Source organism: Sciurus vulgaris (genome assembly GCF_902686455.1).
Source record: "Sciurus vulgaris genome assembly, chromosome: 11".
Lineage (NCBI taxonomy): Eukaryota > Metazoa > Chordata > Mammalia > Rodentia > Sciuridae > Sciurus > Sciurus vulgaris.
In genome coordinates this window covers 22758938-22781135 of record NC_136472.1, presented here as the reverse complement: position 1 = coordinate 22781135, position 22198 = coordinate 22758938, and the positions used below count along the sequence as shown (strand labels likewise).

General features: G+C 37.5%; 1 pseudogene across 1 annotated transcript in view; it reads left to right on the top strand.

Moving 5' to 3' along the window:
• LOC306639775 (olfactory receptor 4C6-like) overlaps positions 1 to 22198 on the top strand; it is a 288641-nt pseudogene that overhangs the window by 230671 nt on the left and 35772 nt on the right. The window lies entirely within an intron of this gene.

Here is a 22198-nt window from a genome sequence, read left to right as displayed (position 1 = left end):
AAAATGGAGAATGATAAAAGGTAATTGAGAATGGTTGAAAGATGACAAGGATTTTGAGGAAGGGGGAATCTTGGTTACTATTTTCACAAAGAACTTTGTGTGTCCTGGATATAGCAGTGTGAGGTTCAATAGTGAGTGGAAGAAAGAAACAGGAAGCATAGGTAAAGTACTTAAAAATAGCTGACATGGAGAATGATGGAAATTAAAGAAAGTGAAAAAAGGAATACTACATAATATTCTATGATACTTACTGACTAAATCTTATAACTATACAATAGCTGATATTGAAAAATTCAATGTGCATTTTATGCATTCCAAGGTACCAAGGGCTATGTGCACATGATTCATTTTAATAGTTAGAATAACCTTTGTGGTTGGCATTATTTTATAAATTTAACAGGTAAGGAAATGATGTCAGAGACTAAGGTTTAGAGTTCTAAAAAACAATAATAATGTTATCTAAATCTTTCTGAACATTTCCTGCCTTGAAGTGATTTTGTAGACCCTCATTACAGATTTTCTTACTTGGGGTGAATTTCCTGCCACTTCATGTACTTGCATCATCTTCTATTATCTGAGAATAACTACCACCTCATTGTTTGTTACAAAATTGACTGTTATATGAACATATCCTTTATGGTGCTGGGGATACATATAGGAACTTCTGGCTACTCGTATAACTGCATAACCATTCATCAGAGAAACAGTTGATAGTTCAAGGAACGGCAAAGAAACTTTTGACTCTGCAACAAACTGAGGAGGAATGATTTTCAAAATTAGGTTTAGAGAAGCCAGAAAGAACTTTATTATCCATAGTAGTTGATGCCAAAAGAGTCCCACTTGTCTGTGCTTGGACTAACAAGTGATGACTCGAGTCCATTAATATTCACATTTAGGTCTTTTGTGTGTGAGTACAAAATTGTCTAATATTAAATTAGGTTAATGACTTTTTTACAACTATTTTGAAGATTTGGGGTAAGGATGAGTTTTTTCTGTGACTGTTTTTGACAAGTATTGCGGGGGCACCTGGCTCTCCTTGCAGTGCTTGACAGAGTTCCACTCAAGGATGATTGCAGAGACTCATCCTAAAAGGATTGTAGCCAGATGTATGCCTCCCTAGCTTGGATATTATTCTGTGGAGTTTTCCTAATAATATATTACTCACTTCAGTCTGAGGATCTTGCTAGATGTGATGGGAATAATTCTACAAATTTCCAGGAAAACATCATGGAGACAAAACACATGTTGAAACCCTGTGATGATTAACCTCAAAACAGCAGAATGTTTTTATTATGTTAAAAACCAAACACTGCATTTACTGGCGGAGCCAGAACCTGTTGGGGCACAGAAACTTATAGATAACAATGTTTCCCCAAGTTCTAAGCACAAAGCACCTCCCACAGTAGCTACTAGATATGGACCAGCTTATTTTATCAATGGCAAGCCCTGGTGATTAAGTAAGGATAATCTGTAAGGTTACTGTTTTCTCATAATCTTTTGGTAAAAACAATTTCTGCCTATGTTTTGGAAATTTCTTTGATTTTATTAGTCACAATCCTGTCATCAAAGCCTGAAGAAAAATGTATATAAACCCAGCCTTCCCCAGAATAAAGTGGGAATGATTGCACCAGAACTCGAGTCTGTGTCTTTCATTCTCCATCCATCCCTGATGCTGTCTCCCGGTGCCCCCTTACCAGTATGGAACCCATGGACTCCTGCTGGGGCTGGACCCCGGCAAAGTATGCAAAGAAAGCTAACCATATAAGGAAAATAGCAATATTTAATAAGTATCACCACTGTTGAAAACCTACCTTTGCAGTGTCAGGTGATTTTAATGAAATTTCAGTGTGTTCAAGCACAAATACATCTTTAAATAAATTATTCTTAGAATAAGCATCTATGAATATGAAAGACAAGATGGGGTTAAAATAAACTTACTCAGATAATTCAATTTCAAAACAACCAGATTTAAGGAAGTGTCTTTATAAGTTTCCATCTTTGTGCTCACCAAAGCACAAAGTGATTTCACAGAAATCTCGAGGTTTGAATTTAGAACAAAGTCACTTGATTCATTATTATGGAGAAATGATCCTCATTACCTGGTTCTGGTCCATCAGGTCAGGATGTGGGAAGTGCAGAGGAAAAGCATTTCAGTGGGTCACTGCACAAGAGGAGTCTTTCTCTGGAAACATTAACTACAACAAGGAATATTTACATCTTACACTAACAGGATATTTAAAGATGTTCCTGTAAAACCTCAGGTGCCTTGCCTGTAGCAGTACATCCTTTCCCAGGAGTTAGTTATGCCCTTGTTGGAATGGCTTTGTTTTAGAATTGGGTGTCCTGGCAGTATGTTTGAATATCACCAACTCTTGAATATAGATCTTATTCCCTGCACGTAGGACATAAACTAGTGGGACTTACATTTCCGTGTCTTAATCTGGGTTGCTAGGAAAACTGAATGCCATGTAAATAGCATGCTGACCTAAGTTCAGCCTGGGGACCAGTGGTCCAGGCTCCCCAATGATGCCTGTCACAGAGGGACCTCTATCTTATCAGTTTTAAGCCATTTCTGAATACCCATTCTTAATCGCTTGAGAGCCTAAGCAATGAATGTCTAAATGTTATGGCAGTTATTTTAAAGCACTTAGATCCAAAATCTGCTTTTCCTAATTTTCATAGTGTTTTTGAAATAGCCAGAATCCCAGAAGGCTCTAAATTGAAGTTGTCCCTGGACTCATGGGTTGGTTAATGTGGATTAATAGTCATCATGAAGAATTTGGAAAGATATTTAAAACACAATGAGAGAGTTCTAGGCTTTCCATACTTTGTCATTTGGTATTGCTAATTATTTTTCATTCAGTAGTTCTAGAAGATACATAGTCATACATTATTCTGATGCTTAAATTGAAATTTCCTGATCATATATTTACTGACTATTTATATGACATCTTTTGTGAAGATTCTATCTATAACTAAACTACATTGGTTTTGACTTCTTTCTTGTATGTTTTTAAATGTTTTCAACATGTGGAAAGACTTTTGTTATGTACATAATATGTAAGAAAACACACATATAATTTTCTCAAAGACTGTACATTAATTTTATTTCCTCTCATCTCCAGTTAACACCCCCTGTGGATTGCTTTTTCATTTCTAAAAATCACTTCTTTGAGGTATAGTTCACAGGCAAAAACTGTACACACTTAAAATATGTGTGTTGGGGGATACATGTACACATTTGAAACTGTCATCATAATCTATGCTATAAAGTTCCCCAATCACATATCTGATCTCAGTTGCAAGTGTCTTCCCAACTCCTTGTTTATGATTTTTATTGTGATAAGTACACCTAACACAAGATCTACCCTCTTAGCAAACTGTAATGCATACCTACTCTATCGACAATATTAGCGCTCTGGTGTGTAGACCTGTAGGACTTACTCGTGTTGTGCAACCCAAGCTGGAGGTGTTGACTGACATCTCCCACTTCCCCCTTCTGCAGCTCATTTCAGCCTTTGACTCTGTGACTCAGTCTACATTACATTTATCCTGTAAGTGGTAACCTTTGCATTTTTGCTTCTGGCATATTTTTTTTTTTAATAATGTCCTCTGAGTTTATCCATGTTGTTGGAAATGGAAGGGTTTTCTTCTTATTTATGACCAAAGGATATTTAATTATAGGCACACATCACAGACTCTTTTCTAGTCATCTGTTGATTGAAATTTAGGTTTCTTCCAAATCTAAAATACTGTGAATAGCATGTAAGGGATTTGGGAATGCACATGACTGTAAGCTTCTGATTTCAATTCCTTTGAGTATTGGTATTATCTTGGTACAGTGTACTTTTAGTTTTTGAAAGTTTTAAAGGAACCTCCATAGTTTTCCATAGATACTGTGATTTTGATATGCAATTTCCCTAATGATTACTAACAGAGAGCACATTTTTTATATAGATATTTACCATAGTTATGTCTTCTTTGGATAAATGTCCATCCCAGGAAGTCTACATTTCATTTTTGTTTATTTGCTTATTTTTTACTTATTTATTTATTTTTGACATTTTTTTATTTTTTAATTTTTAAAAATTTTTGTTTGTTCTAATTAGTTATACATGACAGCAGAATACATTTTGATTTATTGTACACAAATGGAGCACGACTATTCATTTATCTGGATGTACATGATAGTGTCATAAATTCTGTGCGATCATATGAGTACCTAGGGTAATGATGTCTGACTCATTCCACCATCTTTCTTACTCCTTGATCCCTCACTGCCCTCTGCTCAATCCCAAGTTCCTCCATTCCTCCCCCCGCTCTCATTATGGATCATCACCTACACATCAGAGAGAACATTTGGCTTTTTTGGGGGGATTGGTTTATTTTACATTGCATGATATTTTCCATCTCCATCCATTTACCTGCAAATGCTATAACTTTATTCTCCTTTAACACTGAGCAATATTCCATTGTGCATATATACCACAGTTTCTTAATCTGTTCTTCTCTTGAAGGGCATCTAGGTTGGTTCCACAGTTTAGGTATTGTGAATTGTGCTGCTGTAAATATTGATGTGGCTGCATCATTGTAGTCTTCAGATTTTAAGTCTTCTGTGTAGAGATGGAAGACTGGGAAAACTGGGTCAAATGGTGGTTCCATTACAAGTTTATTGCCATTCCGACTGGAGTGAAGTGATATCTTAGAGTAGTTTTGATTTGCATTTCTCTAATTACTAGAGATGTTGAACATTTTTCCATATATTTGTTGATTGATTGTATATCGTTTTCTGTGAAGTGTTTACTCAGCTTCTTAGCCCAATTATTGACTGGGTTCTTTGTTTTATTGGTGTCAAGTTTTTTGAGTGTTTTATATATCCTGGAGATTAGTGCTCTTTGTGATGTGCATGTGGTAATGATTTTCTCCCATTCTAGTCTCTCTCTTCATGTTATTGTTTCATTGGCTGAGAAGAAGCAGTTTAGTTTGAATCCATCCCCATTTGCTGATTCTTGATTTTATTTTTTGAACTTTAACTGTGCTCTTTCTCCCAGAGATTAATTATTTCCTTTGATGGGAAGTTTTTGTCTTAGGAGCAGACATCCTTGAAAGAAGTTTTGAGAATCTTCTCCTCCTGTGTGGGGAATTGTGTTTCCTGCATTGAGAACCTATGTTTTACTTGCAATACTGTGTTAAATGAGATAGTGCATGTGGAACACTCAGCACAGTGCCCACACAGAATATTGTCTTAATCAAGGTTAAGATCTTCTTGAGTCTATTTCTTTTTGTATGGGTTGATTAATATAATGCCACATTTCCTATCCAAACTTCTAAACTCTTTCCAGCTTGTCTTGCACTAACTAGTGCATACATCATGCAGTATTTGAGTTTTACGAATAGTGGAATCAATAACAAAGAAAATGATGAGAGATTAAGACAAAAACTTAAAAGGAGTAATAGAATCAGATGATGTTGATATTTCAAAAGGGAAATTCAAGAAAGTGATTTGAAACTTTCTATGACATAAAACTCAGGCAACACAAATTATATCTTTGCAACAATAATTTCAAAGCCAATCAAATATTTGGCATTCAGCATTTACACAAGCACTAAGATGGGGGAGCCTGAAATTGTTATCTGTGAAAAGTGATTGACATCCAAGCTCTGGGTGAGAAGGGCAGAAGTTTTCCAATTGTACTGTCACTGGGAGCCAGAACTTGTGTCACCACAGGTGGTCACAGTCTAGAGTCTTAAAGAAATAAATCCCAGAAAACTCAAGTAGAAGCATTCTGTAATTGTGTCTAACTGCATGGAATTTGATATTAACACTTGGAATGAAATATGGACCTGAGATTTAGTAATAGTAGTTGAATAATTTGGGGGAAGTGGAACTCTTGATAAGGTGTCATCATTCAAAAGTGAAATGTTCATCAAAAGCTATGGCTGAATGGACCACAGGGAATTGAGACCTAGTTGGAGGAAACAGGTCACTGGGGGTGTGCACTGTATGGGTTTATCTTCTTCAGGGATCTTCCTCTCCTTCTCCTTATCCCCCCTCACTCTTACCCGCCCTCCATCCCCTTTCTCCCCCCCCTCCTCCTCTCTGTCTCTGCTTTCCAGTTGCCATGAGCTGACAGCTTTCCTCCACCATGCCCTTCTGCCATGATATTCTGCCTCACCTCAGGTCCAAGGCAATGGGTTCAGTTTACCATGAACACAAACCTCTGAAATCACAAGTCAAAATAAGACTTCCTCATCTCAAGTGTCCATCTCACGTGTTTCTGCAACAGCAATGAAAAGCTGACTAACACAGAGGGCTTTTCCATCTCCCAATTCCATCTTGAAATCTCTGAAAACTCCATAGATTTTGTGCTGATGTTTAAAAAGTGCTTCACAATAATCTTCAATAGTAATTTGTAATGGTAGCTTCATTTCTAGATGGGAAGCTGAGAAGAGAGAATTGGGATGATTTTTAGAAGAGAAAGTTAATTATGAGGCTGAGACAAAGAATTCCAGACTTTGGGACTCTGGCTGTGCCCAGGATTTAGTACATGCCATCTGGTGACTGAGAAAACATGCCAGCTTCACTCAAGAAAACCAATTTGAGATTTTAAAGACCTAAGGAAGCAGGGAGAAAAGACCAGAAAAAAAGTGGGAAGAGAATGATGAAGGGAGGGAAGGAAGGAAGAAATCATCTTACCATCATACCCTCCTGAGAACAATGTCACATCCTACTTTCCTCCTTTCAAATACCTAGCACACAACAACATCTAAGACTTTCAGATGACATGGCTCCTGGACACAGACATCCTGGGTGCAAACTTGAGATCTGCTCTTTGCTATCTGTGTCATGTGGAGGTGATCTTAAACCTCTGTAAGCCTTATGTTCCTCATGACAACATGGGAAATAAAAGTAGCTTCCTCTTTCTATAGTTGCTTTGAGGTTTCATGTCACTACAGGTCAAAGTTTTAGATTCAGGTGCTCAAAAGGTGTTAATTATTATTGACAGCATCATTATCATTAATCATAAACTCATACATACATGGGGAAATCACTCTGGGAAAACAAGCTGAGGAGGTTATCCAAATGAAACCCTAACTTACAGGATTTCAGATTACCTTTACATTGTGTGTAAAATGCACTATTTTTCCTTTTGTGCCTGGGTCTCCAACACGCAGTACAGCATTAGAAATATTAATTATTAGGCTGAAAACAGAGGATCTCAAAATTTTCTGCTTCTTGTAGGATTCAAAAGCCTATATTCAACCTTTCTTTGGCTGCCAACACCCAGGGTCCTGTTAGGCGAACCTGTCTGACTGATATCGTCAGATGTTGCACACTTCGCCAGGCTCCAGGCCCTCTCCACTGCCTGGTTATCTCCCTTCCTTGAGGTTTAGCTATGTCTCACCTACAACATGGGCTGCCTTCATTCTTCTGCTAATGTTATTTTTGAAATCTTTAGGCTCAAAACCCTCAAGATCTATTTCTATTGTATAGGCACAGAGTGGAGGTGAAAGAGCAGGGTCCATCGAGTCAAATGAACCTGAGTTTAACCACTAGCTAAGTGACCTTCAGCAAGCCACTCACCTTCTTGGAGACTTAGGTTTCCTGCTCTTCTTCAGGTTGGAGTGTGGTTAAGTGATAAGTACAAAAGCAGATGCCCAGTGCCTGACACACCACCCTCTCCCCACATTTGTCCCTCTCCACTCTTTATCAGCAGTCAGTTCTACTTAGTATCATCTCACCAGGTGTGATCCCCAAACAGGGTAAGCTTGCATTTATATTATCCACCTATGTAGTCCAGCACACTGGCCATGAAGGAAAGCCAAATCCCTCTCAGTCTGTATACACTGTTAGTAGAAATGTGAATTAATACAGTCATTGTGGAAAAATTATGGAGGATCCTCATAAAATTTAAATTAGAACTACTGTGTGATCCAACAATTCCACCACTGGGATTACATTCAAAGGAAATGCAATTCATGTGTCAAAGAGACAGTTGCCCTTTCATCTTTACTGCCAAACTAGTCACAATAACCCAGATATGAAATTAACTTTGGTGTCCATCAACTGAGGAATGCATGAAGAAATGTGGTATGGTTACATCATGTACTACTACTGTGCCATAAGCGAGATGGAGCCCTGTTATTTGCATCAGCATGGACAGACATGGTAGACATTATATTGAATGAAATAACTCAGGCATAGAAAGACAAATGCCAAACTATTTCACTCCTAGGCTAAGGCTAGACAAAGCTGATCTCAGAGAAGTTAGGAACATAACATTACTGGTGGCTGGGGAGAGCAGTTGGGAGGAATGGTTGAATTTACTCACTATAAAGAAATAATAAAAGTTTAATGAAATGGATATGCAAACTACCATGATGTGATAATTACACAATGTGTGCACAAATAAAAATACCACATTATACCCCACAAATATGCACAATTATTTTGTGTCAATGAAAAGATTGAAATAATTTCAAAAATCTTTCTTTTCTATTCACAGTGGGCAGAGAACATAGAATCGCATCAGTTTACTATGATTCCAGCAAAGACAGGAGAGGCACAGAAATGCTCAGGGGGGAGGGACCAAAAGACACAGGGTCACTGCCCCAACCAGCATTGGCAGAGTACACTGGCAAAATCTCACCTAGAAATCATTGGATATCACTTGGGACTCATGAACTATATTATTTCCTTGTGTAACTGTAAGAAGTAAGAATTAGGGCAAGAAAGTGAAAGTGTGAAAAATAGTTTCCAATAGAAATAACCCTGTGCAACAGGAACATCCCTGAACAGGCTCCAAAATGGAAACTTGATACTAAAACCACATTTTTATATTCCATCCCCGTTTTTTTTGTTTGTTCGTTGTGTGTGTATGTGTGTATGTGTATGCACATGTGTTAAAAAGAATGTGAGATTTTTTAATCTGCCAGTGAGAATTGTGATTTTGTTCTATAGTATTACATGTTAAATTTATGGAGTTTTTAAATACAGCATGAATCCAGAAATTCTCCTAAAAGTATTTCCATTTATTTCATAAAGCTCTCAGTTACAAAAATATTTTTGCAATTATATTCATCCATTCATTCAAAAGCTGTTGATGTTATCAACAGCACTACCCTAAGCCCTTATCACCCAATGCTGATCAGCGGAGATAATGGCCTTAATCTTATGAAGCTTACCTTTAGTGGAGGGAAAATACACAAGATACAAATAAAAATACAAAACTGAGGTGATAATAAGTACTATGAGGGAAATCTTAGTACTGTTATGTAGTAAAGAAGTACTGAAGGAGGTGTTATGACTTAGTCACAAAAGGCCTATAAATTGACCTTTGAGAAGAAATATGAAGGCAGGAAGGGAGCAGGCCAAACAGACATGTGGGTGGGAAGTGTTTCAGGGATAGAGAAAGGTGTTCATTGCAATGTCCTTACCATGGGTTCATAACCAGCATGTGCAGGAATTGCAAGAAAGTCAAATGAGTTTAGGGCTAAGTCACAGGAGATGGCATCAAAAACTCAGGGATCCTCAGTTCTATCTGTGTCTTTCAAACATTCAAGAACTTCAGGCTGTTGCTCTGAATGCAATGAAGAGTCATTGGAATGTTTTGTGCTTAAGAATGACAGAATGCCATTTAGGTTTTAGCAAGCCTTGGTGATCTTAGACAGGCCAATCAGAAAGCTATTAAAACAATACAGATGAGGAATTGATGTTCAGCTTGGCCAGTGTGATAGAAACAGGTGTGAGACATCAAGTATTTTGCCTTCCTCTAGTAGAATTAGAATTTAGGAGTTTTATAGACAACAATATGACAATATGGACAATGTTTTTATGTGCTTTCTCTGCCTGGAATTCTTTTTCTCATGGGTAATTTGGGTAAACCTCTACTTGGCTTTCACATCTCTGCTTAATATCTCTGAATTGGAAAGTATCTTGATCCTGATAATCATCTCTCTCAATCTACAAAGTGAAAAGCCTGTTTTAGGTGCTTAAGGTTGCCATAACATATTCCCACAGATTTAGTTAGTGAGCTACTCTCCAACCACCCAGCCCCACAATAATGACAATTAGGTTTGACATGGCTTGCAGCCCATACCACATCTAGGTATCTGTGGTAAACAGAAGATCTAAACATGCAGTGTCTACATAGCTGATGCTTCAGCACCAGGCAACCCAGGGGGCAATCAGCGTGTGTTTTCAATTAGGTGTGCACATCCAGAGGTTGGGGCTTGCCAACCCAAGGCAGATTCTACTACTCTCTATCTCCTCCAATACAGCAGTGCCATTGAATCTGCCCTCTGCGCCTTCCCTTTCTTGCTTTCTGGGCATCAGTTGGCTGAGAGGAACCAGCAGTCATGGCAGAAGGGCAACAGAAAAGCAAGCCTGCTTTCCATTTCTTGCTGCACCCTGAAGCTCAGCAACTCCACTTCTAAAATAGCATCCAACATGTCCCTACACAGTCCCTCCACCCAGGCCCTGGGTGATCACAGGGGGTGGGAAGCAGAAAACAAGTCCTCTCAGGATACATCATCAGAAGAAAACTCCCTGTTCACTAGGAAACCCCATCATTAAACTGCAGCTGCCTGTGTTTTACACATAAAAACAGCAAGGGCTGGAAGGGGATGATTAGGAAGCTTGTCACCTGTACTCTAAGAATATATGGCTTCATGCCACCTTGCCATACATTGGCCCAGAAGGCACGGATTCAGAAACAAAGCAGCTCCTATTAAAGTGGATAGCTGAATTAGAGACAAAGCCAGACAGGAGATTCCGGAGCTCCATGAATCCTAACATTTTTGCATGAGAATCAGCCAGACATGGATTTAAACAGGTACAGGAGGGAGGAAAGCAAAGTTCATTGGGCTTCTGCATATGGATTCCAGTCACAAGAACATCTGGAGCCACCTGGGCATGAGTGAGCCCCTCCACCACCACCTGGGAGAGACATCAGAGATTGTTTTTCCTGGGACACTTCCCCTGACCTGCTCTTCCCTGTCCTTTCTCCCATATTTTGGGATAGCAGAGATGATCCTTAATAAATTTATTTCACTCCTAAATCTTATAATAAAATTGGTGCTACAAAGATTCAGAAAATGTTTTAACATCTATTTTCTTCTTTAATAGAATGGAATATGCATGATAGGTGAAATTATACAATTATTCTTCAGGCAATGGAGGAAAACACATCTTAACCAAATGTACAAAGGAATTTTTCGTGGTACGGTAATTTTCCATTTGCTGTTTTTCAAAACGGGTCAGAAACTCTCAACATTCAGAATGATATACTTAATATTGAACTCAAATTAGGAAAAGGGGATTGGTGATACCTGGACATAGAATCCAAAAACCTGAGAAATAGTAGGAATGAAAGGGAAGGAGGGGACGTAGACATCAGACCACAGTTAGAGTGGTGTCCAAGATAAAGCAGGGAAGATGGATGGCATTTCTAAATATGAAGATAGAGAGAGAAAATGGAGAGAGGGTAAGTGTGGATACTGTCTCTCCACCTAGCTTGTAATAAAAATTTTGAGTGCATGACTTCTGAGATATGCCACTATCTATCAGATTTTTAAAATCTGCTGGCTATTCTGGGACAGAGAGTGAAAAGACTGAGTCTTACTTATTTTAAGAGCTGCATGGCAAATGGTAATGATTACGATCCAGTAGACTGTGAAACATTTAGTGAAAGACCAAATCAATTTCTGTTCATTCTCTTGTCTTCATTAGTATTACTGTGATCAGATACAGCCATAATGAGGACAAACTCCCAATGCAGGACTGCACACTAATGCTTGCCACAGCAGAGCACCAAGCTACTCTACAACACAGTAATGCAGTGTAACCTATACTGCAGCATTTACAAGAAAAACAAGCATAGACAGGTTTCTTTATCATCTAAGGCAATCTAAGATATATATTCCAATACTCAAATGGTCAAAATCAGTCTCTTCCACTGGTTCACTGCTAAAAAAATTAAAGGAGCACTATTTTACTAGACTACTAGGTAAATATTAGACTAAGTTCTATATTTTATTTTCCAAGAAAGGAATTTAAAGGTGAAACAAAACATTGTAGATTTTAAAAACCAACGAACCAAACAAAAACAAAATCATCCAGAGCACCATGAAAGTTCAAAAACATTTTCTGAGATCTTTAGAAAACTCTTTTCTGAATACACTGTGATCTTAGCATTTTACATGCTGATAAACTGAAGGTTTATCAATACCATTTCTTGCCAAATAGACTCAGGCAGATGCTCATGAATTACATTTCCCTCCAACTCCCATACTCCAATAGATTAACTGTTCTCACATGTATTAGTGCTGCCAGCTCCCATAAAATACTACCACTGATGAGTGGTAAATTCCATCTCCTGGACTAGTTTAATGTAGCACAAATATACCAGCTATTTCCAAAAGCAAAAGAATTGTTTTTCTTGCTGTGTTGTCTTTCCATTTCTCCAATAGCTGTAGACATAATATACAATAATTCTTCATCATTCTACTTAGGTGCAAGGTCACCAAATATCCTCTGTCCATCCCATCTTGTTGCTGCTTGTTTAGATATATATAATTTCTGAGTGCCTTACTCCTCTCACTAAAGATCTATGCAGACTCTTCATTATTATCTAAAGATGGCTCCATTGGCATGATACATGAAGCGATTCGTAAACTGATCTCATCCTAACTTTCTTAAGAGTTCTTTCAAGATGGCTTAACTAATTAGACTACAAACAAAATTCTCACCTAGAACACTGAATTTCACATGATTATCCACTCTATAATTCTCTTCACCACCTACAAACTCATCCTTCAAGACCTAGTTTTCTGCAGAGATTTTTGCAGTACCAGGTAAAATCAGACATTTCCCTTTCCTTGCTACCTCAACCCTCTGCTGCTATCATCAGCCTTTAAAAAAAAAAAAAAGCATTGAACATTTATTGTGTGCTGGATAGTGCATAGGCCCTTTTAAACACTGCTTATTACTTTTTAATCCCACCCCAAAATATTGTAACACAGATATTATTCCATTGTATAAATAAGAAAACACAGGTTTAAAGAAAACCAATACTTCCCAATTTACACAACACTTGAATGTTGAAGCACCAGTCACATGTCACTGAAATTACTGGTTTACATGTAAAGTATTGCTATCTGTACTCACAGCAGAGTATGAGCCCTGAGATTCTCATATGTGTGTCTCTCCTAGTGCCTAGCAAAAACTTGGGGCATATTAGGTAAACGGATGGCATGTGTTGAATGACTAAAGAAAAGGAGAATAAATCCAAAGAACATATTTAGCTCTAATGCATTTTTCATTTTAGATCCAAAGTTTTCATCCTGCTGAGGAAATAAAACCAACATTTGGGAAATGACTTAGCCATAGTTCTACTATCTAATGTAACCTTAGTGATTCCATGATATAGAAAACAAAATACTCCAGAAGACAGTTCAACCCAGCTGACTCATCTTCCTGCCTCAGAACTCTCAATTATAGCAGGTCATCATGACATTATAATGGGTCATTAGAACAGGACAACAAATCATCATAACAACACAGCAGGGGATTATGACATCATGGCAGGTCATTATGACATCTTGGCAGGTCATTATGACATTACATCAGGTCATTATGACCTCATAGCTGGTCATTATTGCACCATGGCTAGTCATTATGACCACAGTAGGTCATTGTGATACCACAGCAGGTCATTATGACATCATGGCAGATTATGACTAAATAGAAAGTCATTATGACACCACAGCTGGTCATTATGATGTCACAACAGGTCATTTTTGCACCACAGGAAGTAATTATGACATCAAAATAGATCCTTATGACACCACAGCAGGGTATTATGACATAAAGAGAGGTCATTTTGACACTCTAGCAGCTCATTATGACACCACAGAAGATCATTATGATATCATAGCAGACCACGTCACAGGGCTGGATCACTTTCTCCTGGGGTAAGAGAAAAAATATTCATTGCTGGTATTTTTAGATGAAACCACAGTCCTTCTGATAGTCTTTTATCGAAAGGTATGGAGAAGCCTTTGCCAGATCAGTAGCTGCATATCAGTCACCAGGGATATATGTTATTTTTTTTCAAGCAAGGACATCATATCTGGTTCAACAGCCACACATGGAGACTCCTTCTGATTAAGCTTATGGAATTCCACTCTAAGTTTGCTAAAACCATCTCTATTCTATACAGGACAAATAGTTCAGGTGAATATGGTAAAAATCAGACCTGGTATATCTTTCAAGGTCTTCATAGTGGCAATAAACTCTGAAATGCCTCAAGGAAAGCAATTTTATTTTTCATGCAACACTATACTATGTACAATAAGTTTCGCTTTTTCCCCCCTATTTTTCTAGATAGAGTCATTTGAACTGGCTACCACTTTCCCACCATAAGCTTTTCATCTCTATAGGTCGATATGCCAGTGTGGAGATGCTTCTTAATTTTATTTCATAAAAGCATAAATAACCACCAAATGAGTGTGGGACACAGCACACAGAGAGAAAAAGCTGTATTAAAATTTCATTCATCTCCTAATCTTCATGAGACTTTCCTCTTCAGGACTGTGCTAATGTTGAGGTGTTCTTTAATTAGTGCCAATTGATAATTGGGGTCCAGTAGTCACAGAGGTACCTAATTATTTCCCTTTGTCTAATGAACTGTTACCCTGAAAAGGGCTTTAGGGTACCTTGAATAAGGGTTGGAGAAAGGTTCACATAAATTATAGACAGCATTCCTGTTCCTACCTCAAGCACACCCAACTTCTCTTTCATTTTAGGGGTTCTGAATCTGCAAAGTGACTCAAGTCAGGAAGTTGATTGAGGGAACATGACTTTCTGTTTTCTAAATTCAGTTTTGCTTTGATTCACTTAAAACTTATCTGCTGAAATCTAGCAAGTAAGAACTCTTTAAGGTTTCTGTAATATTTCACTTTTAGGAAGCCTAAAATCAACCAGCCAAGGTCATAGATTTTTCTTGTGGAATTATTCAGATTTCTTCTTTAACACTGTTGTTCACAGTGGTGGCCACACCACCCAGACCTTGGAGGTAGAGTGCTGCCACTTGACTCCTGCCATCTGTGGACCCAATTATTAACATTGCATCTAGGTTTCTCCAGTTCAGGGACCACAGATCCCACTGTGGGGTTCCACCAGCAGGGAAGAACAGTCACCAAAATCTTCAAGGATGTCAGGACTCCTCTCACAAACCTATTATTCATAATTGTGATAAAAGTTATCTATTGGACTTATTCATGGTGGGTGAGTCTTAAATGACAAATCACAGTGCATTTCAATTTCTCTAAGCTTTCCCTATCTAATCCTAAATCCTTAGATGCTTAGCATTTTTAGCTCACTCTTGAGGACTACATGTTGGTCCTTGTTGTAGCTAACTAACCAAACAGAGCCTTTCCGAACTCTATTACACACGACTCTAAGAACATTTGCTTTGTGAACTTGCATCTATAAATTTGGCCTGATTCAACTTTGTTCCACCATTATCCCACACTTGATATTCATTTACACATATTTTTCTGGATTCCTCTTGTACATAAATTTTAAAAATCTTGTAGTTTTCTGGAGTGTAGTGCACCTAGTCAGAGTCACACTTAGTAGTTCTTTAACTTTAGACTTGAATCTAGATATGGGTCTAGAAGCAATGAAGGAGGTGGGGTTATTCCCAAGCAGAGTCACCAATGTCTTTCAGGGCAACTGCCTCAGGGGAGGCCATGAGAGAATCTTCAGGCAATGTTGAATAATCCTTATACAGAGGTGGAAAGACCACCTACTGGTAGCAGGAAGGCACTTCTACAGGATATAGAGCAGCTTTATTCACTTGCAAAGACTCACAGATCTCTCACTTCCATCTTCTCAATTTCCTCATCCATCTTGTCATGGGAGGCAGAACCTGAATCTCACCTGTGGCTGGTCTGTCTCCCTGTCATTTTGTGTTGCACAGACACAGAAACTGATGTGGGGATTTCTATGAAGGTAACAGACAAGCAGGGACTGAGGGAAACTGACAAGGTAAGAAGAAGTATGTTGTATCAAAGTAAATTTGGCTTTAACCTGGGGCCTTGACTGCTCTGGACTATTCATTCTATTCCAAACCTTTTCTGCCTGGAGGCAAGGGGACCCAACATTCTTACACTTCTGTGATAGTCTTTTACTTTCCACTTGAGGAGTCTAAGCGGGTAGAGAAGATCCATGAACCAAAGCTCCAGTTTTCTTTAGTGTAATTGTTCAGAGAATTGTAGGTCTGCGAACTGTTCACAGCCCAGAGTCACGGTCACGGGGTATGGTGCACACTGGCCTTTTGGAGGGGATTGGAGCATGATTCCAGTGTCCACTGCACTCTGCCTCTTCACCAGCAGGATCAGAGTTCAATCTGTGGCTTTCACAATCAGATCATGACAGTAGCCTTCTGCTCTTCTGTTGCTGATCTCATTCCCTGAATTCATTTATCAAACTGTAGGTTGAGTTTTCACTGTAAATCCAATTGCTTCATTAACCTAATTGTAAAATCTAATAGCATCGCTAGCCATCTTAAAAATACTTGCATTTTCTCCATGATCCTTACCATTAAACTGTAACAAGATTTTGAGATCTGGCCCATTTCTGACTTTCTAGTCTCAGACTTGAAACTTGATTTAAAAAGGGGCGAGGAATGCAGCCTCCCTCTAGTCTGCCATCTTGGATCTTTATAATTTACCTTCAAAGCAGCTTAGTGTGCAGTTTCACTAAACAATTGCTGAATGAATATTTAAACTAATATCCCCAACTATGTTGAATTATTTAGGTTCCCTGCATAATTATATTTTGGCCTCCTGGCCTTTTTTTTTTTATTGTATACAAATGGGATACATGTTGTTTCTCTGTTTGTATATGACATAAAGGCATACCATTTGTGTAATCATAAATTTATATAGGGTAATGTTGTTTGATTCATTCTGTTATTTTTTTCCCTTCCCCACACCTCTCCCACTCCTCCCACCCCTCTTTTCCCTCTATACAGTCCTTCCTTCCTCTATTCTTGCCCCCCTCCCTAACCCTAACTCTAACCTTAACATTAACTCCTCACACCCCCCATTATGTGTCATCATCCACTTATTAGCGATATCATTCGTCCTTTGGTTTTTTTGAGATTGGCTTATCTCACTTAGCATGATATTCTCCAATTTCATCCATTTGCCTGCAAATGCCATAATTTTATCATTCTTTATGGCTGAGTAATATTCCATTGTGTGTGTATATATATATATATATATATATATATATATATATATATATATATCACAGTTTCATTATCCATTCATCAATTGAAGGACATCTAGGTTGGTTCCACAATCTGGCTATTGTGAATTGAGCAGCTATTAACATTGCTGTGGCTGTATCTCTGTAGTATGCTGATTTTAAGTCCTTTGGGTATAGGCCAAAGAGTGGGATAGCTGGGTCAAATGGTGGTTCCATTCCAAGTTTAATAAGGAATCTCCACACCGCTTTCCAGAGTGGCTGCACTAATTTGCAGACCCACCAGCAATATATGAGTGTACCTTTCTCCCCACATCCTTGCCAACACCTGTTGTTGCTTGTATTCTTGATAATCACCATTCTAATTGAGGTGAGATGGAATCTTAGGGTGGTTTGGATTTGCATTTCTCTTATTACTAGAGATGTTGTACATTTTTCCATATGTTTGTTGATTGCTTGTAGATCTTCTTCTGTGAAGCGTCTATTCATTTCCTTAGCCCATTTGTCGACTGGATTATTTGCATTCTTGGTGTAGAGTTTTTTGAGTTCTTTATAGATTGTGGAGATTAGTGCTCTATCTGAAGTATGATTGGCAAAGATTTTCTCTCACTCTCTAGGCTCTTTCTTTGGATTGCTGATAGTTTCCTTTGCTGAGAGAAAGCTTTTTAGTGTGAATCTATCCCAGTTGTTGATTCCTGCTCTTATTTCTTGTGCTATGGAGGCCTGTTGAGGAAGTCTGGCCCTAAACTGACATGTTGAAGATCTGGACCTACTTATTCTTCTATAATCTACAGGGTCTCTGGTCTGATTCTGAGGTCCTTAATCCATTTTGAGCTTAGTTTCGTGCATGGTGAGAGATATGGGTTTAGTTTCATTCTGTTGCATATGGATTTCCAATTCTCCCAGCACCATTTGTTGAAGAGGCTATCTTTTCTCCATTGCATATTTTTGGCCCCTTTGTCTAGTATGAGAAAATTGTATTTATTTGGGTTTGTGTCCGTGTCCTCTATTCAGTACCATTCATCTACCTGTCTATTTTGGTACCAATACCATGCCGTTTTTGTTACTGTTGCTTTGTAGTAGAGTTGAAGTTCAGGTATTGCGATACCCCCTGCTTCACTCTTTCTGCTCAGGATTGCTTTAGCTATTCTGGGTTTCTTATTCTTCCAGATGAATTTCATAATTGCTTGCTCTATTTCTGTAAGGTACATCATTGGGATTTTAATTGGAATTGCATTGAAACTGTATAGCACTTTTGGTAGTATGTTCATTTTGACAATATTAATTCTGCCTATCCAAGAACATGGGAGATCTTTCCATCTTCTAAGGTTTTCTTTAATTTCTTTCTTTAGTGTTCTGTAGTTCTCATTGTACAGGTCTTTCACCTCTATTGTGAGATTGATTCCCAAGTATTTTATTTTTTTCTAGGCTATTGTGAATGGGGTAGGTTTCCTAAATATTCTTTCCAAAGATTCATCACATATATAAAAATGCATTAGATTTATGTGCATTGATCTTATATCCCACTACTTTACTGAATGCACTTATGAGTTCTAAAAGTTTTCTGGTGGAATTTCCTGGTTCCTCTAAGCATGTAATCATATCAGCAAATAGGGATAGTTTGAGTTCTTCTTTTCCTATTCATATCCCTTTAATTTCTTTGGTCTGTCTAATTGCTCTGGCTAGAGTTTCAAGGACGATATTGAATAGAAGTGGTGAAAGAGGGCATCCCTGCCTTGTTCCAGTTTTTAGGGGGAATGCTTTCAGTTTTTCACCATTTAGAACAATATTAGCCATGGGCTTAGCATAGATGGCCTTTACAATGTTAAGGAATGTTCCCACTATCCCTATTTTTTCTAGTGTTTTCAGCAAGAAGGGGTGCTGTATTTTATCAAATGCTTTTTCTGCATCTGTTGAAATAATCATGTGATTCTTGACTTTAAGTCTATTGACATGGTGAATTCCATTTATTGATTTCCGGATGTTGAACCAACCTTGCATCCTTGGGCTGAAACCCACTTGATCATGGTGCACTATCTTTTTAATATGTTTCTGTATGCGATTTGCTAAAATTTTGTTGAGAAATTTGCGTCGATGTTCATTAAGGATATTGGTCTGAAATTTTCTTTCCTAGATGTGTCTCTGTCTGGTTTAGGTATCAAGGTAATATTGGCTTCATAGAATGAGTTTTGGAGGATTCCGTCCTCTTCTATTTTATGGAAAACTTTGAGAAGTATTGTAATGAGCTCTTCTGTATAGGTTTTGTAGAACTTGGCTGAGAACCAATCTGTTCCCAGACTTTTCTTTGTTGGTAGGCTTTTGATGACTTCTTCTATTTTATTACTTGAAATTGGTCTATTTAAATTGTGTATGTCCTCCTTGTTCAGTTTAGGCAATTCATATGTCTCTAGTAACCTGTTGATGTCTTCGACATTTTCTATATTGTTGGAGTATAGATTTTCAAAATAGCTTTAATTATGTTTTGTATTTCACTCGTGTCTGTTGTGATATTTCCTTGTTCATTCTGAATTTTAGTGATTTGGGTTTTCTCTCATCTTCTCTTTGTTAGTGTAGTTACAGGTTTATCAATTTTGGTTATTTTTTCAAAGTACCAACTATTTATTTTGTCAATTTTTTTGTATTGTATCTTTTGTTTCAATTTTGTTGATTTCAGCTCTGAGTTTAACTATTTCCTGTCTTCTACTACTTTTGGTGTTGGTCTGTTCTTCTTTTTCTAGGGCTTTGAGCCTTAGTGATAGGTCATTTATTTGTTGATTTTTACTTCTTTTATTGAATGCGTTCCATGAAATAAAGTTTCCTCTAAGTACTGCTTTCATAGTGTCCCAGAGATTTTGATATGATGTTTCTTTGTTCTCATGAACCTCTAAGAATTTTTTAATTTCCTTCCTTATATCTTCTGTTATCCATTCATCATATAATAGCATATTGTTTAATCTCCAGGTGTTGGAGTAGTTTCTGTTTTTTACTCTTTCATTTATTTCTAACTTCAATCCATTATGATCTGATAGAATACAAGGTAGTATCTCTATCTTCTTGTATTTGCTAACATTAGCTTTGTGGCATAATATATGGTCTATTTTGGAGAAGGTCCCATGTGCTGCTGTGAAGAAAGTGTATTTGCTCTTGGTTGAATGGTATATCCTATAAATGTCCATTAAGTCTAAATTATAGATTGTGTTATTGAGATCTATGGTTTCTTTGTTCAATTTTTGTTTGGAAGATCTGTTCAGTGGTGAGAGAAGCGTGTTAAAATCACCTCATATTATTGTGTTATGGTCTATTTGGTTTCTGAAATTGAGAAGGATTTGTTTTACCTACATGGATGAGCCACTGTTTGGGGCATAGATGTTTATGATTGTTATGTCTTGCTGATTTACGGTTCCCTTAAGCAGTATGAAATGTCCTTCTTTATCCCTTCTGACTAACTTTGGCTTGAAGTCCACATTATCTGAAATGAGGATGGATACTCCAGCATTTTTGCTGAGTCCATGTGCATGGTATGTTTTTCCCCAACATTTCACCTTTAGTCTATGGGTATCTCTTTCTATGAGGTGAGTCTCTTGCAGGCAACATTTTGTTGGATCTTTCTTTTTAATCCAATCTGCTAGTCTATGTCTTTTGATTGATGAATTCAGGCCATTAACATTCAGGGTGATTATTGAGATATGATTTGTATTCCCAGTCATTTGGTTCATTATTTTAATTTAATTAATTAATTTATTTTTTGACACAACTTGGTTCCTCCTTTATTTGACAATTCCTTTAGGATAATTCCTCCCTTTGCTGATTTGCTTCTTTGTTTTTCATCTCTTCTTCATAGAATATTTTGCTGAGAATATTCTCTAATGCTGGCTTTCTTTTTGTAAATTCCTTTAGCTTTTGTTTTTCATGGAAAGATCTTATTTCGTCATCAAATCTGAAAGTAAGTTTTGCTGGGTATAAGAGTCTTGGTTGGCATCCATTTTCTTTCAGGGCTTGAAAAATCTTGTTCCAGGCCCTTCTAGCTTTTAGGATCTGGACTGAAAAGTCTGTTGATATCTGTATTGATTTTCCCCTGAATGTAATTTGGTTCTTTTCTCTCACAGCCTTTAAAATTCTATCTTTATTTTGTATGTTAGGTATTTTCATTATAATGTGCCTTGATGTGGGTCTGTTGCAATTTTGTATATTTGGAGTCCTATAAGCCTCTTGGACTTTATTTTCCATTTCATTCTTCAGATATGAGAAATTTTCTGATATTATTTCATTGAATAGATTGTTCATTCCTTTGGTTTGTTTCTCTAAGACTTCCTCAATCCCAATAATTCTTAAATTTGGCCTTTTCATGATGTCCCATAATTCTTGTAGATTCTGTTCATGATTTCTTACCATCTTCTCTGTTTGTTCAACTTTGTTTTCAAGGTTAAATATTTTGTCCTCAATATCTGAGGTTCTGTCTTCCAGGTGTTCTATCGTATTTGTTATGCTTTCTATGGAGTTTTTACCTTGGTTTATTGTTTCCTCCATTTCAAGGATTGCTGTATTTTTTTCCAGTAAGCATTACCTGTCATAGGGATGATTTGATCCAATCTCTTGCCTCTTCACTTTCCTTATCCAGAAAAAATGTGCCATTTTTGTATATTTTCTTATAGGAATCCTTTTCCATCTACACCTCTCTCCAGGTGAGGTGTGTTTTGTCAACCATGAACATGCTTCAATAGCCCTCTGTCCATCTTAACATGTATATTTAACTCTCAGCTGTACTTTTTCACTCCCTTCTGGGAGTTTCTCCATGGATCTTAATCACTGGGAAGGAAGAAACTGGTGTGTTTTCATTCATCTCCGGGCAATCCCTCAAGTTAGTGTGTTTTTTTAATGAGCAAAGGAATCACTGAATAAAAAAAAAAAAAAAAATCCTGA